Source organism: Manis javanica, chromosome 5 (assembly GCF_040802235.1).
Source record: "Manis javanica isolate MJ-LG chromosome 5, MJ_LKY, whole genome shotgun sequence".
Lineage (NCBI taxonomy): Eukaryota > Metazoa > Chordata > Mammalia > Pholidota > Manidae > Manis > Manis javanica.
This window is the reverse complement of record NC_133160.1, coordinates 45,873,669-45,881,817: the sequence shown is the minus strand read 5'-3', so window position 1 is coordinate 45,881,817 and position 8,149 is coordinate 45,873,669. Positions and strand designations below refer to the sequence as shown.

Below are 8,149 nucleotides of genomic sequence, written 5' to 3'. Positions count from 1 at the left end.
TTTCTGTATTAATCAAGGGCATGCTGGCAGCCATAACAAACAAACCCCCATTTCATGGGGCTTAGTACCATAAAAGCTGATTCATTACTCACATCACAGTCCAGTGGGTGCATCCTGATCATCCAATCTCCATATGGGACCAGCCCGAACCTTTGCTTCTTGTGGCTCCTTGGTGCTGAGAGCCTCGGATCCTTGTGCACCTGGCAGGAGGGAGCATGAGTGGATGCAAGAGGTCCCCCACCTTCACTTCTCAGATACTTTGGCCAGGTACAGACACATATCACTTCCATTTTGCTGGGTGAGGTCTGGTCATGTGGCCGGCTTAGATGCAAAGATGACTTGGATCAATAGGTTGACATAGCTACTGCTTCCCAGTACTACGGAGGGGATAGTGTGAAGTCTTGAAGGACAGCTGGATAGATGTTTCTGAAGCTGGTGGAGGAGAAGGGGTTACACATGAAGGGCAAGAAACATGGAGGAGTTGGAGAGTTGGCATTTGGGAGAATGTTTCTGTTTGGCTCAAAGAGGCAGGTAAGTGGGGAAGCACATGATGTCTTTTTTTTCTGAATTACTGGTGATAGCAACTAGGAGTCAAATGTAAAAGAAGACACTACATTCTTTGGGGGAAGAGGATGCATTTTGCTAGGTATATCTCTTAAGCCAGGTTTGATTCATTACCTTGAGATGAAGGTTAGTGTGCAGGTATCTTAGCAGGATGTGGTCCCAAGGAGACCAGTGAGGGAACAAGGAAGCAGGACAGCTGAAGGAATCAGCTGAGCAGGAGTAAGACCAGCTCAGGTCCCAGCTTTAGCCTGGTGCCACAAGGGAACCTGGCACTTCCAGCTCTCTGGATATGGAGGCAGGTAGAAACAACGACACAGAAGCTGGGGAAGGAGAACATAGAAATAATAAAATAGATTCAAGAGCATGTGGGCAGGGCACCAAATAGTGTCTGCTACAAAGTCCCTGTGGGACAATCCAGTAGGAAGTGTAAGTGGATAGTGGGCCTTTGAGTCTGAAGCCTCATGGTTCACACCCAAGACTCTGCACACAGGTGGGAAGTAAGAGTTAGGGTTAATGGACAAGGCGGGCATGGGAGAGAGTGTGCGAGAGAGAATGGGAAAGGCCTAGAACTTTAGGGAGTACTAATGCTTAAGAACTGAGAGAGAGAAGAGACAATGAAGAAAACTGAGAGTAAGTGTCCAAAGAAATAGGAAAGCCAGGAAAACAGGAGGGTCTCCTGTCTCAGAGGAGTTTTAGAAAGACAAGGGCCAAATGAAATCTGGCCATTAGGAGCCCATTCTGTAGGCTGACAAGAGAGATTCTGTTTCATTCTGTCAAACACCTCCTGTACCAATCCTTGTTTTTTTTCTTTTTAAAGAAAACGCTTATAACTTTGTATTTTATTTGGCAATGAGCATTATGCGTTTGCATCAAAAACCATAAGGAAAGGGTTAAATGAACATTTTGGTTTATTACTAAATATCCAAAGGAGCTTACTTCTTACTCACTCTCACACCTAACATATTTTATCATCCTGAAAGATAGGGGCTCCTCATTTCAATTAGTGAAAAACCTGCCATTAGCTAACTAATTAATGCTATTCTCTCACATCTATTTTCTAATTACAGTCACCACCAAGATGTTTTCACCCAGGTGGCCAGTGATGCTATGGATTTATTTTAAATTTAGTTTGACAATAACAAACACCTAATTAATGTTTATAAATATAATAAAATCCCTCCTGACAAGTGTGGATATTGCAAACACTAGCAACCAGTTTATTAAAACATTAATTGCAGTTGGATTTGTTTTGGGATTCATGCATAATCCATTTAGTACATAGCAGGACCAATTCATTTTGAAGGGATTATGAATGAAATCTGCCACAAAGTCTTCTGTTTAATTCACATTGTAGTCAAGTAAGGGGAAAGTTTGCTTTCAGCAAATTCTGCGGCTCTTCTGGGTTATTATCATGGTACTTCATTCCTTCATACATCCATTTATGCATTTAGTAAGTATTTATCAAGCATCTATTGTGCACATAGCTCTGTGAAGATACCCAAAATGTGTTCACATGGTATGCAGATGAAAACTGCAGAATTCAGTCGGTGGGACTCTTCTACTTCTGGCTGGCATGTAAATTGGTAGCCCCACTTTAGAAAACTGAAAGCATTTCCTAAAGCTGAATACACGCCTACCTTATGGCAGCAATTTTATTGCTAGGATTTATGCAACAGAAATATGTCCCCATGTTCACTAACAGGACACATATTAGAATGTTCAGTGTATAACCTCAAACTGTAGACCACCTGAACACCCATCAACTGTAGAAGGGGCAAATAGATCATGGTATGTTCCCATGGTGGTATACTACTCAGCAACATGAGTGAGCAATCTACAAAATTCAAAAACAAGCAAAACGAATCTACTTATTAGCTAGAAGTCAGGATAGTGGCTATCTGTGGAGGTGGGTAGTAAATGAGAGCTTTCAAGGTTCTGGTACTGTTGTCTCTTGGTCTGGGTTTTGGTAATATGTGTGTTCACTTTGTGAAAATTTGTTGATCGATCATCATTTATGCACTATTTATAAATGTTATATTTTAATAAAATTTGCTAAATAGACACATAAAAACTCATTTTGTTAGCTAGAGACATGCCTTTAGTTTTGTGTGTTTGTGCTTATTCTAATAGAAGTGGTGCATGATAATTTAAGTTGGATCATTCATTCATTCATTCCAGAAGCATTTACTGAGTAATTAATTTGTAAGGCTGGTGGCAGTGAGTATGTGTGAAGATGTAAGACACATCAATCATGGTCTCTGTCCCCAAGGTTTTTACAAAGCATTGGTGGAGAGAATCACATGGAGCAACTATTACAGTACATGTCCCAAATGATAAGGTCACAGGAGAAGGACATTTAATTCAAGCTGGGGTGAGTGTAGGTGAGATGGTTAGGGAAGGAGCAGAGAATGTGTTCTGATGTATGTCCCTCAGCATCCCTCACCCTATTTAGGCAGCAGCCTAATAGATTGTAGACCAATCTATTGCCAATTGGTTCAGGCAAGACCCAAGTCCTTGGTCCCAGATCTAAAGCATATGGCCCAGGCCAAAGACAAGAGCATATTTCTTCCTTGGGTACATCGATTGATTCAGAGATGAAAATGTAACTTAAGCTGGTTTGATGCTAGCAAATTGCAGGAATTGTTTAAGGGCTGCTGAGAAAAAAATCTCTTTCCTCTCCCTTGAAACTGAGAAGATGGTGGGCTAGAGCAGCAGCAGCCATCCTGACATTGTTTGGAGCCTGAAAGTGAAGTCACTACGTGGAGGTGAACAGGTCTAATTCCAGAGGCTGAGGGAAACTATGCTCTGGGGACATCAGCTGAGCCTTGGTCAAGCTGAACCTGAAGCCTGCATGGTGATGGGATTTTGCAATTAAATGAGTCATTAATTTCTCTTCTGTTTAAGCCTATTTGAGCTGAGTGTTGTTCTTATTTTAAATGTATAACTGAAAGGGATTTAACTGATACTGAAATTTTCCAAGAGCTGGTGTTTGAAGACAAAGTAAGAGTTAGAATGATGAAAGGGGAAGGGGCACCTCAAGAAAATGCTACATGATGCCAGGAGGAACTGGAAAGAGCTGTCAGGAACAGGTAAAGAACTCAATAAACCCAATATCACTGTAGGTCTGTGTAGGAGAAATGAGTTAGCAGTGGCACACAGGAGCTGCATCATGCTGTCTGTGGCACGTGCTGCCATTCTCTGCTCAGCCTCCGGGCTCTCACAGTTCCCACAGATGTGACAACTTCCTCCAGCAAGCTCTTGTCTCTCTCTGGCTGTAGAAACAGGCACTGCTCTCACACAAATGGAGCTGACACCTCAAAGGCAGCCCTCCACCCAGGGCTAGTGGGTGTTAGGATAAATACCCCAAATTCTCAAAGGATCAGCTTGCCTATTTCTATAAAAGAGGCATTTGGAATTTTCACAGGAATTGTATTGAATCAAGAGGTCAATTTGAGGAGTATTGCTATCTTAACAATAGTTCACCATAATGACATTAAATCTTCCAGTATATGAATATGGGATGTCTTCCTATTTATTTAGGTTTTCTTCCAACAATTTTCTGTGGTTTTCAGTGTTCAAATCTTATATTTCTTTGGTTAAATTTATTCTGAAGTATTTTATTCTTGTCAATACTATGTTAATGGAATTATCTTTTTAATTGTTCATTGTTAGCATGTAGCAATACAATGTTTTTTGTATTTTGATCTTATATTCTATAACCTTATTGAACTCATGTATTAGTATTAACTTTTTATAACTTTTTATAATTTTGTGGATTCTTCAGGGTTTTCTTTATATAAAATTATGTCCTGTGCAAATATAGTTTTACTTCTTCCTTTCTAATATGGAAACCTTTTATTTCTTTTTATTGTCTAATTTCTTGTCCTTTTCTTACCTTTATTTTTCTTTCTTTTGCTAGAATCTCCAATCAATATTGAATAGAAGTGGTGAGAGCATCTTGTTCCTGATCTTAGAGAGAAATTTTTCAGCCTTGTGTTATATGTTTTTTTCCATCTTCTTCATCCTCTATGTTCAACCTGTTTGTGTCTTTGAATCTAAAGTATGTTTCTTGTGGAGCATAATATACTTGGATCATGCTTTCTTTTGCTTTGTTTTTAATTCATTCTGCCAATCTTTAACTTTTAATTGGAGATACTAGTCCAATTACCTTTAAGCATTCACATGGGAGGATTTATGTTTGCCAATTTGCTGTTTGCTTTCCACATGTCTCATATGGGGTTTTAGATGTTGCTCCTCCATTCCTTTTGTGTTAGATATTTTCTGGTGTACCATTTTAATTCCCTTGTGTTTCTTTTACTGTATATTTTTAAATTAGTTTTTTATTGATTCCCCTGGGAATTACCATTAAAATATTAATTTATATTAATCGAGTTTGGATTAATAGCATCTTAATTTCAATAGTATATAAAAGTCTTATTCCTATGAAGTTCCATCCTTCCCCTCTTTTTATGCTATTATAGTCACAAATCACATCTTTATACATTATGTTTCCATCAACTTACATTTATTATTATTGTGTTACAGAGTTGTGTTAAATTAAGTTGAAAAAAAGGAGTTATAAACAAAAAATGTATTTATATCATCTATATTTACCTATGCCATTTTCTTTGTTGGTGCTCACTACTTTTTTCATGTGGATTTGTCCTTCATTTCACTGTAGTCTGAAGGCCTCCCTTTAGAATTTCTTTCAAGGCAGATGTGTTACTGATGAATTCTCTGTTTTGTTTATCTGGAAGTGTATTAATTTCTTCTTCATATCTGAAGGATAATTTTGCCAGATAGAGAGTTCTTCACTGACAATTTTTTTCCCTCATCACTTTGAACATGTGACCCCACAGCCTTCTAGTCTTTGTGGTTTCTGATAGAAATCAGTTAATTTAAGATCCTTTTGCTGGTTTTAAAATTTTTCACTTTGTCTTTAGCTTCTGGTAGTTTGATTTTGATGTGTCTAGATGTGAATCTCTGAGTTTATCTTGCTTGGAGTTCTTTGAGATCTTTGGGTATGTAGATTAAAGCTTTTCATAAAATTTGGGGAGCTTTCAGCCATCATTTGTTAAATGTTAATCTGACCCCTTTCTCTCTCATTTTTTTTCTGGGACTCCCATTATGTGTATGTTGGTATACTGGATGGTGTTCCACAGGTCTTCAAGGTTTTATTCATTTTTCGTTGTTCTTTTTTCTTTTTACTTCTCAGAATGGATCATCTCAATCCCCCATCTCTGAGTTCACTGATTCTTTCTTCTGATTGTTCAAATCTGTGGCTGAGTCCTTTAGTGAATTTTTCATTTCAGTTATTATACTTTTCAATTCCAGAATTTCTATTTGGTCCTTTTATAGTTTCTATATCTTTGTTGATATTCTCTTTGTTGAAACATCATTTTCATACTTTTTTTGAGCTCTATATTTAAAATGTGCTGTAAGTCTTTGTCTATTAAACCCAATGTCTGTCCTTCCTCTGGGATAGTTTCTATTGATTGCTTCCCTCATACTCTCCCCCAAGTACAACTCATACTTTCTTATCCTTTGCATGACTTATCATTTTGTTGAAAACTAGATATTTCAAGTAATACAATGTGAAAATTCTGGAAATTAGATTCTCCCTTCTCCTCAGATCTGTTGTTGCTACTGGTAATTGTAATTGTTATTTTTTTTTCAATGACTTTTCTGAATGAATTCTGTAAAGTCTGTATCTTTGTCAGGTGTGACCACTGAAGTCTCTCCCCGGTTATATTAGTGGTAGACTAATGATTGGAGAGATTCCTTTAAATACCTGGAGCCAATAAAGCTCCAAGCTTTTGTCTGGGGCCTCTGTATGGGTATTGCTACATGTGTTCATCACCCAACCATGCAGCTTACAGCTCTGCCTTCATCTTCTTTTTCTGCTTGTGTGGAGCCTAAAGGTCAGTTAGAGATGAGAACTTAGAGCCCCCTCACATCTTTCCTGGGCATGCTCTGGGTATGCTCACCAACTTCTAGATTCCCAGAAGTATATTGGAGCTTTTCAAAGCTCTTATAAATATCTCATTCCTCAGTTTTTCAAAAATGATTTTGGTTAGTCTATTGCTTACCCTAACTGTTATCCATCACCTTGCTCAGCTGTTGCTTGCTCAGGTGTGATATTAAAATATTTGGCAAGGCCTCCCTTTCCGTCTCAAAGGTATTTAATTGCTTGGTGAGTTCAAGTGAAGACAAAGATATGCTAGTATGGAAGACAAGTCACAGATTTTCTGAGAAAGAAAGTCTTCTATTAAATGCTTTTCTGCTTGAAATTCCTAGACTGTTGTCCAGCACTGAAAGTGGCCTAGGGAAGGAGTGAGGGTAGCAACAAAAAACAGAATCAAAATCTGGATCTGGGTGTTCTTTGACTCCCCATGGAGTTAATTAGATTACTACTATAGAATTGTTCACTATCCCTAACCCCAGGTTCAGCCCTCCCCATCTCAGCACTTCTGAGAGCATCTGCTTACCAGTCCTCCTTCAGACTCTGTTCTGGTTGCTATTGCTGCATAACAAGCCACTCCCAAGCTTAGTTACATGAATTAACAATTTTACTTTGCTCACAAACAAGGCATAGTGGATATGGCTTGTCTCTGCCCCTTGATATTGAGGGAATGAAGCTGCAGTGACAATGGCTGATGGGAACTTCGCAGATGGCAGCTGCAATCACTTTAGAAGCCTCTTTACTCACAGGACTGGTGGTGCTTCTCGCTGGGCTGGAACCCCAGCTGGGGCTGTCCATCTGTCCATCAGAGCAGCTACATGCAGCCTCCCACATAGCCAGGGCTTCCCACAACATGGCAGCCTCAGGAGGTGGATCAGATTCTATACATGGAAGCTTAGGGCTCCCAAAGTGAATGTGCTAAAAGAAATGGTTATATCTTCTTGGACTTTTCTGACCTTGGAAGTTGAATATTGACATTTCTACTGTATTCTTTAGATTGAAGTAGTCACAAGGTGGCCCAGATTCAAAGGGGACACAGTCTTCATCTTTAGATGGGAGGAGCTTCAAGGAATTTATGGCCATAATTTAAATCCCCTTAACCTCTTTTTACAAGGTATCTTAGTGATTTTCAACAGTTTATTGAGAAATAATTGACATACGCCACTGCGTAAGTTTAAGGCATTACAGTGTGATGATTTGATTTACATGTATTGTGAAATTACTCCACAATAGGTTCAGCTAACATCCATCTTTTCATACAGATACAAAAAATATGGAACACTTCAGGAATCTGCATGTCATCCTCACACAGCAGCCATGCTAATCTTCTCTCTATGTTCTAATTTTAGTGTGTATGCTGCTGAAGTGAGCACTTTCAATGAGTGTTAAGGGTGGGAAGGATATTCAGACACTGAGGTTTTATTAGAATAATGACATCCTTGGACCTACTTAAGTTGGAAAAGAAGATAAATGCTTTAACAAAAGTAGAGGCAAGAAGAATAATATACCTGCTTAATGTTATATATTTTGAAGTTTTTCTACCAAAAAAAAAAATCAGTTCAATAAAGTAAACACCCTTGCCAATCAGGGAAGCCTTCCTTAGTCCCTCATCTATCAGACTCA

The 8,149-nt window shown here is 38.7% G+C and overlaps 1 non-coding gene across 1 annotated transcript; it reads right to left on the bottom strand.

Annotated features, from left to right (window-relative positions):
• Positions 1 to 7,793: 7,793 nt before the first annotated feature.
• Positions 7,794 to 7,899, bottom strand: LOC118973182 (U6 spliceosomal RNA). The gene has a single exon (XR_005062419.2). It is a non-coding gene; the product is annotated as a U6 spliceosomal RNA (small nuclear RNA).
• Positions 7,900 to 8,149: the final 250 nt, after the last annotated feature.